This window comes from Octopus sinensis, linkage group LG11 (genome assembly GCF_006345805.1).
Source record: "Octopus sinensis linkage group LG11, ASM634580v1, whole genome shotgun sequence".
Classification (NCBI taxonomy): domain Eukaryota; kingdom Metazoa; phylum Mollusca; class Cephalopoda; order Octopoda; family Octopodidae; genus Octopus; species Octopus sinensis.
In genome coordinates, this window is record NC_043007.1 from 5,247,959 (window position 1) to 5,260,458 (window position 12,500).

General features: G+C 42.1%; 1 protein-coding gene across 6 annotated transcripts in view; it reads right to left on the reverse strand.

Moving 5' to 3' along the window:
* LOC115217121 (GRAM domain-containing protein 4-like) overlaps nucleotides 1–10,079 on the reverse strand; it is a 175,650-nt gene extending 165,571 nt beyond the window's left edge. For 2 of the 6 annotated variants that reach the window (XM_036507034.1, XM_036507033.1), the window contains exon 1: nucleotides 9,451–10,078. The gene's annotated coding sequence lies outside the window, so the exon portion shown is untranslated. Of the gene's footprint in view, nucleotides 1–9,450 lie in introns of all 6 variants that reach the window. The other 4 variants (XM_036507036.1, XM_036507037.1, XM_029786724.2 and 1 more) reach the window with 4 other exon arrangements.
* Nucleotides 10,080–12,500: the final 2,421 nt, after the last annotated feature.

Sequence of the window (12,500 nt, forward strand, 5' to 3'; positions counted from 1 at the left end):
CCTATCGATTCTGTCATTCCACCGCCCTATCGATTCTTTTATTTCACTGCCCTATCGATTCTGTCATTCCACCGCCCTATCGATTCTGTCATTCCACCGCCCTATCGATTCTGTTATTTCACTGCCCTATCGATTCTGTCATTCCACCACCCTATCGATTCTGTCATTCCACCGCCCTATCGATTCTGTTATTTCACTGCCCTATCGATTCTGTCATTCCACCGCCCTATCGATTCTGTCATTCCACCGCCCTATCGATTCTGTCATTCCACAGCCCTATCGATTCTGTCATTCCACCGCCCTATCGATTCTGTCATTCCACCGCCCTATCGATTCTATCATTGCACTGCCCTATCGATTCTATCATTCCACTGCCCTTTCGATTCTGTCATTCCACAGCCCTTTCGATTCTGTAATTCCACCGCCCTATCGATTCTATCATTCCACCGCCCTTTCGATTCTGTCATTCCACAGCCCTTTCGATTCTGTCATTCCACTGCCCTATCGATTCTGTCATTCCACTGCCCTATCGATTCTGTCATTCCACAGCCCTATCGATTCTGTCATTCCACCGCCCTATCGATTCTATCATTCCACCGCCCTTTCGATTCTGTCATTCCACTGCCCTATCGATTCTGTCATTCCACAGCCCTATCGATTCTATCATTCCACTGCCCTATCGATTCTGTCATTCCACCGCCCTATCGATTCTGTCATTCCATCACCCTTTCGATTCTGTCATTCCACTGCCCTTTCGATTCTGTAATTCCACCGCCCTTTCGATTCTGTCATTCCACAGCCCTTTCAATTCTGTCATTCCACAGCTCTTTCGATTCTGTAATTCCACCGCCCTATCGATTCTATCATTCCACCGCCCTTTCGATTCTGTCATTCCACTGCCCTATCGATTCTGTCATTCCACAGCCCTATCGATTCTATCATTCCACTGCCCTATCGATTCTGTCATTCCACCGCCCTGTCGATTCTGTCATTCCATCGCCCTTTCGATTCTGTCATTCCACTGCCCTATCGATTCTATCATTCCACCGCCCTTTCGATTGTCATTCCACAGCCCTATCGATTCTGTCATTCCACAGCCCTTTCGATTCTGTAATTCCACCGCCCTATCGATTCTGTCATTCCACAGCCCTTTCGATTCTGTAATTCCACCGCCCTATCGATTCTATCATTCCACTGCCCTTTCGATTCTGTAATTCCACCGCCCTATCGATTCTGTCATTCCACAGCCCTATCCATTCTGTCATTCCACCGTCTTATCGATTCTGTCATTCCACCGCCCTATCCATTCTGTCATTCCACTGCCCTATCGATTCTATCATTCCACCGCCCTTTCGATTCTGTCATTCCACAGCCCTTTCGATTCTGTCATTCCACAGCCCTTTCGATTCTGTAATTCCACCGCCCTATCGATTCTGTCATTCCACCGCCCTATCGATTTTGTCATTCTGTCATTCCACCGCCCTATCGATTCTGTCATTCCACTGCCCTATCGATTCTGTCATTCCACTGCCCTATCGATTCTGTCATTCCACTGCCCTATCGATTCTGTCATTCCACTGCCCTATCGATTCTGTCATTCCACCGCCCTATCGATTGTGTCATTCCACAGCCCTATCGATTCTGTCATTCCACTGCCCTATCGATTCTGTCATTCCACTGCCCTATCGATTCTGTCATTCCACTGCCCTATCGATTCTGTCATTCCACCGTCCTTTAACAGTTTCTAAATTACGTACAAGAGCAGAAATTTGGGATATCATTACTTGACCGGTACTTTATTTTATCGACCACAAAAGCACAAAAAGCAATGCTGACTTCGGCGGTATTTGAACTCAGAACGTAAACAGCCAGAACGAAATTCCGCGTCTCTAAGTGACAATTCTTTTACCAAAATCAATAACTCATTTCGTTAGGATTTAAAAGAATCTACTGAACTGGAGATAAAGCCACAATCAAGTACTAAGTCAAGTATTTATGAGATAGTGGGGGTCACATTCATTATACTTATTAGGGGTCCGTTACTGTTTAAAATTATATCGTACACCAGACAAAAGTAGTAGCGGTATAACTATAGTTTGGCGCCTCACCCGACTTTGTTTCTCCAAATTTCTAAGAATTTTCTTACAGTTATTTTAACGAAATTTCGCAGATACTTTTTTGAGGCTCTACATTACGATTAGCTTGAAAAAAAAATTGAGTTTCGGACGATTCTCCTTCGCGCCTGACATTGTTTTCTCATAGGTCTCTTCAAAATGCATATTTTTTTTTAATGCCACTTTGAGGAAATACGTTCTCGAGATTGTAGGTTACGTGATGTCACAGTTTCAAATCAATAAATCAGAGACAAAAGGTGAAAAATACTAAAACAGTCTCAGATATTAGTTGTAACAAAGTCTAGGCGGAGGCGACGAAAAGCGAACCGAAACTCCTCTCGGTTTCTTTTACTGAATTTTATTAACATAATTATAATTCACAGCCTCAAAAACATATCTCTTCGAGATTTTACTTAAAAACACGCATTTTTAAAAGGTAAATTATGAAAAAACAAAGTTGATGGAGAGAGGATCGGGGCCCTAATCTGTAGTTATACCTATTTCTTTACTACCTACAAGGAGCTACACACAGAGGGGACAAACAAGGACAGACAAACGGATTAAGTTGATTATATCGACTCCAGTGCGCAACTGGTACTTATTTAATCGACCCCGAAAAGATGAAAGGCAAAGTCGACCTCGGCGGAATCTGAACTCAGAACGTAGCGGCAGACGAAATGTAGTTATACCATGGTGTGTGTGTGTGTGTGTGTAACAGTGAACTGTCTAATAGAATATATCAATGGGAACAGTTATTTGCATTCTGTGAGTTTCGTGGTACTTGATACCGTAAAATGTTAAAATATATAAATTACCAAGGAATTTGACTTGGCTATCCACGACGGAGCTAGTGTTAGTTTAATATTCCCAGAAAGCATATGAAATGCGAATGGAAATTATAATTGAAGACTTGTGGTTCCTTCTCTTTTTCTCAGCCAAATTCGAGGCCTTGTGCTTACAGTATGACGAAATCGATATTTACAGTTAAACACACGTGTTGTTGTTGTTGTTCTTGTGCGAAGCGCAATGAATAGACTGGGATAGTGGGAGCAGGTTAAACAGAAGAACGACATCGCAAAGGAAATAGTATTATAAGAGACGCAGGAGTGTTGCAGTCTATGAAAGCGAAGACGCTTCATTTCGTAAAATTCCAGTCGATTTCACCAGAAACCAATTTCTTGACAACAAAGAAAACTAAAATAAACGAGAAAAAAGCAGAATGCAAAAGAATCTGTTGTAATGGAAGTGCCATTCTTACTTCATTTGGATGACGGTGGTGAAACTTAGGGGAACATCGACCCCAGTGTTCAATTGGTACATCGATCCCAGAAGGATGAAAAGTAAAGTCGATCTGGACAGAATTTGAACTCGGAACGTGAGGACGGACAAATTGCCGCTGTTTTATCCGGTGTGCTAACCATTCTGCCAGCTCTCCGTCTTGATGATGGTTTCTTAATTAGATCCAAAGTGTTGTTAGGGAGGAATTTAATCGAAGCTCCACTGGTACTCTAATTTATCGACCCGGAGACGGGGAATGGTGGTGGTGGGGGAGATAAAGTTAACCACGGCGGGATTTGAACTCAGAACGTAAAAAGCCAGAAGTATCGGCGATCTGTGGAAAGGTATTGATATGATCAAAAGGATTCCAGTCACGAGAACCCAATATTTCCGGGGTTTTTTTCTTTTCTTTTTTAACCAGGTATTTAGCGATATATTATCCAATGTGTTCTTACATCTTATGTTTGTCACGAGCCTTTTGAGACTCATCAGGTCGGACCTTTTCCAGTCTTTCAAAGGGTGTAAGCATCCGTTTAGAGTACAGCTTTGGCTCTGAATAGGACGCCAGTCTTTTGCGTGGTTAAAGTCCCTCAGCTGTGGACTGGAGCATCATAAAATGAAACGTTCTACTCAAGAACACAGCGCACCGCCCGGTCTGGGAATTGAAACCACATTACTACGATTGTGAGTCCAATAACCTAACCACCAAGCTACGCGCCTGGGTACCAGTTGAAAGTAGAGTTGGTTGCTATTTCTAGCAGGTCGAGCAAACACAATGAAGATCCTCGTGTCTATTAGCAGTAATGTATGACTTGCCAGTACATCCGCTTGATAACAGCTTCTGGTTTAGGCACGAGGGAATAACCGATCCGATCGATCCCAGCACTTGACTGGTGATTGATTTTTATCCCGAGTTAAGGAAAAATGAAATTGACCTCGGCGGAGTTTGAACTCGGAACGCAAAGACATTTTACCCGATGCTCTAACGCAGGTATGGACAACCCTTTTCGAGGAGAGGGCCGCATAAGACATCACTCGTTAACAGGCAAGCCCCACTACTTAAAAAAATTCAAGGTAAATTTTCGTTCATCGAACCATTCAGTAAATCCCGCGGTTCGTTGGTTTGCAACCAGCTGTGGAGACATTTGACTGCAATCCAGGAATCGAGTTTGAAATTGTTCGTTAGATTAATTAAACAATTTTAGTAATTACAATTAATAACGGTAAACACTAAAAATGATTAAAAAAACATAAAAGTGAAAAAAGGGAAAAATGTAAATAAAATAAAGGGACATACACGTTCGTTTGGTTATTTCTAGCACTGCCAGAGATTGGTGTCTTCCTCTAAGAAATTTCGAGGAAACCGGAAAAAAAAAACTGTCGGTATTGCCGCCGGCGACCACGAAACCGAAGCATTGGAAGTGCTGGGGACCTCTTGCAACATTTTGGTGACCTCTGTCCGATGGGATATCCAACAAAAGAAATAAAAAAAAAAACCTTCGTTAGCGACTCAATTCCCACCTCTTGAATGTATTTCAAATGCCACGTGTTGAACAATGGAGAGAAGTCCGGGAAAAGCCAGCTGTTACGACCTCAGAGCGCAGGAAAAACGCAACCAACAGCATTTGTTTTTTTTTGTTTTGTTTGTTATGTATTCTTCTGTTTTATATAGCGAGAAATTTATTCCGAAGAATTTATTATTATTTATTTCGAAAATGTCATATTTTAACATTCCCCACCCCCTCCCGATTAGTGCCCTTTTCTTTTCCCGTGAAGGAAGGAAAAGGGCACATTCCTTCCCCATGATTGGTATTCTAAAACTCTGACAAAAATATGTAATTCCCCGACAGATTTTGATATTTCTGTAACCCTCACCCCTATCCGGCAAGGGTTACTATGTCCGTAGTGGATTCCATCCCACCCACTGAGTCCGTCATTCTATCGCCCTTTTTTGTTCGTACTTCTATAATAACCCCAAGAAGAAACATCAACATTTTACAAGAGGCCGGTGGAAACTACTAGTCTAGCATCATGGCGAACCCAAGGGGCTAGGGGCGCTGAGGGACACGTGCCCTCCTCAACAAAGGAAGTGCGCCCTTCTAGATAATGTTTGTTATCCTCTTTTCTCCTGGAATAGTATTCTTTTCTGATCTTGTGCTCTCCCTTCGAAAAATTCCTGGGACCGCGCCTAGGCGTGGTGTTTATCCCAGGTCAGCCCTGATCAAGCAGCAGAGCGCTGATAATCAAAGGTATTCCAGAAGGGCGGCGAGCTGGCAGAATCGTTAGCACGCCGGGCGAAATGCGTAGCCGTATTTCGTCTGCCGTTACGTTCCGAGTTCAAATTCCGCCGAGGTCGACTTTGCCTTTCATCCTTTCGGGATCGATAAATTAAGTACCAGTTACGTACTGGGGTCGATGTAATCGACATAATCAGTTTGTCTGTCTTTGTGTGTCCCCTCTATGTTTAGCCCCTTGTGGGTAGTAAAGAAATAGGTATTCCAGAAGGGCGGATGAGCTCCTTGTGGGCTAATGGCAATTCTGTCCGTGAAGGCAATGACAAACCACCCAGATTTTTTCTCTGCCAAGAAAACACAGAGAAAATCAGAACGAATTTAATCTCGAAGACTTTCTCTAGTGTCATCGAGACACTGCAAAAGCGGACATGACGATGACGACGACGATTCCAATCATGGCCATCACATATTTCGGATCACATTAACCAAAGCGCCCTTACCTTTAAAAAGAAACAAACAAAACAGTAGGATATGACTTGGCAGTATCTGGCTGCTGTTTCTAGCAAACTACCTGGCAGTGTAGAAGTTCTTTCGTTTGTATGATTTCTATGTTGTATTCCGATAAAATGTCTGACGTAAGAATTCACAGACATATGACCAATACCAGGAACTTCATGGTGCGTTTTATAGAAGCTACAACACGGTAGACGATCGGGGCCTAACACGGAGCAGACCGGACCTAATTGTGCAGCCTATTCAGTGTAACAAAGTATGAATGCTGGTTTTCGGTAAAGCGGAGGACGCTCAGGGTTTCAAATCCCACCCAAGTCAACTTGGGAAATTTTTACATTCGTCTCCGATCTCTGGTCAGTGTAGTCAGTCTGGGTACCACCCGAAGCAGTCCTCTACCGCCCCCCCCAATCCCAAGCCTATGCAAGCTTATACCGTAGACCCAAAAGTGCCCCCTCCATAAAAGCATCGACCGAAGCAGACTGCCCCCTCTCCCTCCTCAGCAATTTACTGTCCTTATTCTATGGGGATGGAAAAGAGTAAGCAATGGATTGAGGCAAAACTCATTTCTTTGCTTTCTTCCTTCTCCATGAGAAAGTGACAGGTGTTCTCAAAGACCGCCGATCACCGTTTGCAGTAGCTTGCAATGGTAACTTTCATCTTTTGCGGGCGATAACTAAAATATCAATCCCAGAGTGGGGTCGATTCTCTCTCTCTCTCTCTCTCTCTCTCTCTCTCTCTCTCTCTCTCTCTCTCTTCTGTGATTGATTCCTTCCGAAAGAAGTTAGTTGTGGTCAGGCCTGGAGTCCACCAGTTCTTCGATGACCGAGACAAGTCGCATGTCTCAACGTACCCCTATCCACTAACGAAGCTAGAGTGTGTGCCGCCCGGGGCGGCCCTTCCATTTGTCACCCTCGGATCCCACAAAAAACACATATTGTGTACAGTAGACCCAAAGTGGTGCCGCCCGTGGAGAACTGCCCCTACTGCTCCCCGCTAGTTATGCTAGTACCCCTATCACTCCACCAGGACACGATGACCCAAAGCACGACAAAGTATGTCTTCAATAAATGCGAACAGTTTTACATTTCATGAGTTACCACGAATTTTCCGAGCCCCAAGCGATATATATATTACATATCCTCCCTTAGGCCCTAATCGAAGCAATAGTGATGTAAACCGCTTAGTCAAACCAGCGTGACCATCAAAAGCTACAAAGCGTACGCTACCTAATCAACAACTCGAAATTAAGGAACATGTTTTTCATAAAATATTATTAAATCATCAGACAACACATTTCACTAAAAAAAGGGTCTCAGCCAGAAGAAGCAGTAAAATAAATTATTCTTTAATTGGTTACCTTTTCTAAGATTGCAGAGTTGTGATTTGGCTGATATCATAAATAAATATATTAATATTATACTGCTCTACATCTTGGAGTGTACCTCTTCTTTCGGATTTATGTTTTTTTACAAACGACACACACACACACGGTCACTCTCAGACCGATACTTCGTAGCGATGCTCATGAAGGTTCCTGCTTCATTCTTTAGCTCCCGCTCGAACAGTTCCTTTGTTGTTTGGCCCCAGCTCAGTCTTGTTCGAGCAGATAGTCCATCTGTGACCATCCCGTCTATTCGTATGCACAGTGTCCATTGACAAACATATTGACAAGCGCATTAACACGCCCTTCTTTTCTAAGGTGTGACTCGGCAGAATTTGTTTGCCGTTTCTAGCAAACCGATTAACCATATAGATATTCTCAGTTTGTTGTTTGGCCCCCTCCCCCAGCTCAGTTTTGGTCGAACAGATATTCCAACTGTGACCATCCCGTCGATTCCCAGGTTGAGTCCATTGAGAAATGGATGTGTCCTCATTTTCTAAGACAGTTTTTAACTTGAAAGGATTAGCCTGGCCTAGCGAAGGTGACCGGGTGAGGGCGGCGGTATGTGATTAGTCAACCAAACCAACACAACACAGTCGCTATTTACTTCACCGTACCAACAAATGTATGCAATGATAATGTACGTACCCCGCCCCCTCAAAAAATGTTGGCTCATTACATATATCGGGTTTTATTAGAAGCTGAAAACTTCACAATTCGTTTACTCGGAGTTTATCATTTTCGATCTTAGGTCGAGAAAACTTGGAGTAACGATACGTGAAGTTTTCATATATATATATATATATATATATATATATGATAGATTGTTAGCTACTACACACAATTTTCTCTCTCCTTTTTTTTTTTTTTTCTGTGTCCCTTTCTGTAGAAGAGCGTAGGCTCGAAACGTAAAAGACTTTTTCTATTCCTGAGCGTTAAACTAATACATCTGTTTGTTTTGTACACCACCTGTCTTCGTCTTTTGTTGTTTTCGTAAACTCTCCATATATATATATATATATATATATATATATAAGCGATGCATGTTACCATTACCTACGACTCGGGTCGAACAGCCAAACCACTCCAAATGCTTGTAATATTGTTTGTGTGGATGGGTTTAGGACTAGCGAGCTTCTACAAGACTTGGTTTCATTTCATTCTGTATACACACACACACACACATATATATAATGAGAGAGAGAGAGAGAGAGAGAGCTCAACATTTTTTATATTGAGTACTTCATTCTTGTTCACACCTGTGTCTGCCGTTTTGTATTACACACACGTATGTACGTGACGCATACATGTATATGTATGTATGTGCGTGTATATGTATACACATATTTTTATAGAGTTGTGTATATACGCATGTATATGTTTATAGAGTTATATATATATATATCGTACGTGGTGCATATAAGTCTACATAGCTTCCGATCAAATACACACCTGTTTTGTCCAGTAGGGGAACAGAGACACACTGTGAAACGGGGGAATCTGAATTAAATAGTGATGGTCTTCGTCGACTCTGTTAATAACATCTTATACACACAGATTCTGTTTATAAATAATCCACAGATATACAGAAAAAAAGAAACATAATAAAAAAAAACAAGAGCGAAAAGGTGGTTCCCCTTTCTTTACATTTGTATTCAATACACATCTACGTAATCGAGTTAATTTCATAGAATTTACACAGACGTAATATCTGCCACAGCAACGCAAACCATTTTCTATATACACACCTGAGTTCCGTTCACACATACATATATACACTCGCATATGTCACATGCGCGAGAAAATCTCATAAACAAGTAATCTTTTTCTTGCAATGCTCACGTCGGATGGAATTCGGGGTGGCTCGGGGAGAGAAAATATCAACAAAACCAAATTAAAAAGAAAGGAAAAAGGCTGGAATTGTTCTTACCGTTTCTTAGAAGGAAACATTCTCTTGTGAAATAGTTTTGTAAATCCGTGCTGTCCGCGTGTGTATGTATGATTAAGTACGAGTATATATATGTACAGCTCTACGTATGTATATTCCTTATATCAGTTGAGGTATGTCTGTAGCTGCGTGTTCGCGCACTGGTTCTACCATTTCTCTCTCTCGTAATTTATCTATTTATGTGTCTGTTTATCTTGTTGACTGTATATCTGTGTATATATACATGAACCTTATATATCTCCATCTGCGTACACGTACCTTATAGATTCATAATATAATCTATTCATCCATTCGTCTGTCAATCCAATTAGCTGCTAATTAATCTGGCTGTTTTACCTCTCTTTTTACCTATCCTTCCGTCTCTCTTGTAATTCGAGTTCCAAAACGGTTTTCAAAGCTTCTAAAGAGAATCGCTGATATTTGTAGAATCCAATCAGTCATGGAGCTGTCGATGGTGATTCAATCGAACCCGGGAAATCACATCATCGAAGATAGCCGAGCAGGTATGCATGAATGGTTGGTGAGGCCAGTAGTCCGATCACTCTCTCTCTCTCTCTCTTCATCCAAGCTGCTGCGTGCCAGCTCTGTGCGTGTTTGTGTGTGTGAGTGTGCGTGTCTGCTACTATGTGTGCGCACGCGTGTGTGTAAGTGTGCTACTACTGTGAGAGCGCGCGCGCGTTGTGTGTGTGTGTGTGTGTAGTCGCGCCTGTATATCTGTGTATGTACGCTAATGTGTATCTATGTGTATACGTGCGTCTACGTACAGAGCTCTCTCTCTCTCTCCTCTCTCTCTCTCTCTGTATAGAATTACAGTAGTAGACTCATCCAGTCATCATTGCACTTGTCTGCTGTGTTCTTGGAGTTAATGTTGGCGATAGTGATGATGACGACGGTGGTGGTGGTGGTGGTGGTGATAGTTCTACTAGTGGCGACGGTGTAAGGATGGTGGCGTTGTTGATGGTATTGCCATTGGTAATGTTAACAAGGGTGGTGGTAGTGGTGACGATATTGCCGTCGGTAATGATAAGGATGATAAGGATGGTGGTGGTGGTGGGTTAAAGATGATGTAAATCTTGTTAGTTCTGTTAGCAATAAGAGTGGCACTGATGGTGATGTGTTGAATGTAATGATGGTAGAAATGGAGGGAGAAGCGGGCGGGGGGGACATGTGGAAGTCTCTAGTATTCTCTACTTGTAGTGGTAGTATTAGTGGTGATAGTAGTAGCAGTGGTAGTATTAGTGGTGATAGTAGTAGCAGTCGTGACGGTGACCTGACTTCGTCGGGGTTTTTTTTTTGTAGTTTATTTTTCTTTTGCTTTTTAACCCCAGGTGACCTATGATCAAAACCCACCCCACCTTTTTTTTATTGCTTCTATGTTATATTTTTTTCATTTTTCCGACGAAGCGAATCTAAGATGACATCGTCCAGGATATGATTCGAGTGAAACTTGACTGCTATTTTTAGCTGACTTTTACGACCACGTAGAGGTTCTCTCGACCTAAAGCGAAGGTATGAAGCCGACAGAATTCAGGAAGCGGATGTCTGCGTGAATTCCAGTGCAATGCTAAACTCACATGTTAAATAAGATGGAGATATAACCTTTGACCTGCACTTGACCTAACTTGTAAAGAAGGAGTACAACCTTTGACCTAAGTATGACCTAACTAACTCTGGTTTGAGTGTAACTTTTGACCTTTACCTTAACTTGGTGACTCAGACGGTGCTATAAGATTTTTGATCAACAAACCAAAAAGTAGGTTTTCTTTTCGGTACCAAAATCTATTCCAGCTCCGACGAACCCAATAAAAGGAGATTTCTGTGTGGTTGCTTGAGCTGCTAGAAATAGCAGCCAAATCTGTGTCGGATCATATACGTACATTCTTCGAAAGAGAAAGAAAGCATGACAAAATACAAACCCGGATACCCGGATACCCGGCTTCCGCAAAAAACATCAACAACGAAAATTAAAATTTTAAACAACGACGAGGATGGTCTCACGTGGAATGCTTTTTTGTGATAGATCTATTCGCATCGGATTGACCAAGGGTTAAACAGCAACATGACCCAGGTGACTCACATAGTACCTAACCTTTGACATACATGACCTAGCTGACCTAGCATGTGACTAGTAAAATGTCTGGATTGTGTGTATGCTTTATTTTCTCGGTTTTCAGCTGGTACACAATCGCTGCTGCTGCTGCTACTACTACTACTACTACGACTGCTGCTGCTGCTACTACTACTACTACTACTGCTGCTGCTACTGCTACTACCACTACTACTACTACTACTACCATCACTACTACTACTGGTATGTAGCACTGATTAAGTATTAAAACTGCAACTTCAGAAGTAGGTGAGTAACAACAACGACGTTAGTAAATTTCGTGGTTGCTGCTGTCACACCTAAGTTTCTAATCAAGCGGATTTAAGATCAAATCCTTTCGAGCCATGACTATCCCGTCTGTATACACACACATACACGCACGCATAATGTACTAGTATGCATGTGCAATTTTGTATGTGTGTGTAAATTTCAACTACATATACATATACATACATACATACATGCATATATATATATATAGAGAGAGAGAGAGAGAGAGAGATAGATAGATAGATATAGTTGTTAGAGGACAACAAACGTTATATCACTTAGCGTACCTAATTGTTTAGATCACCTGTGGACTAAACCCCATACTTTGTATGTGTATATATATATACATACATGCATGCATGCATGCATATACGCACACACACTCACACATCAGTCTGGCATCTAATGACATTTTCATTTGTTGTAGTTCGAAAGATACTTGACTGCTATTTCTTGCAAGTCGAGTGGCTACTAAAAAGCTTTCTCGGTAACTAGTAATAGTAGTAACAGCAGCAGAAGCGGTGGTGGTCGTGGTTATGGTAGTGGTGGTGGTAGTAGTGATAGTAGTAGTAGTAGTAGTAGTAGTAGTAGCAGCAGCAGCAGTGGAGGCGCAATAGTCTAGTGGTTAGGGCAGCGGACTCGCGGTCGGAGGATC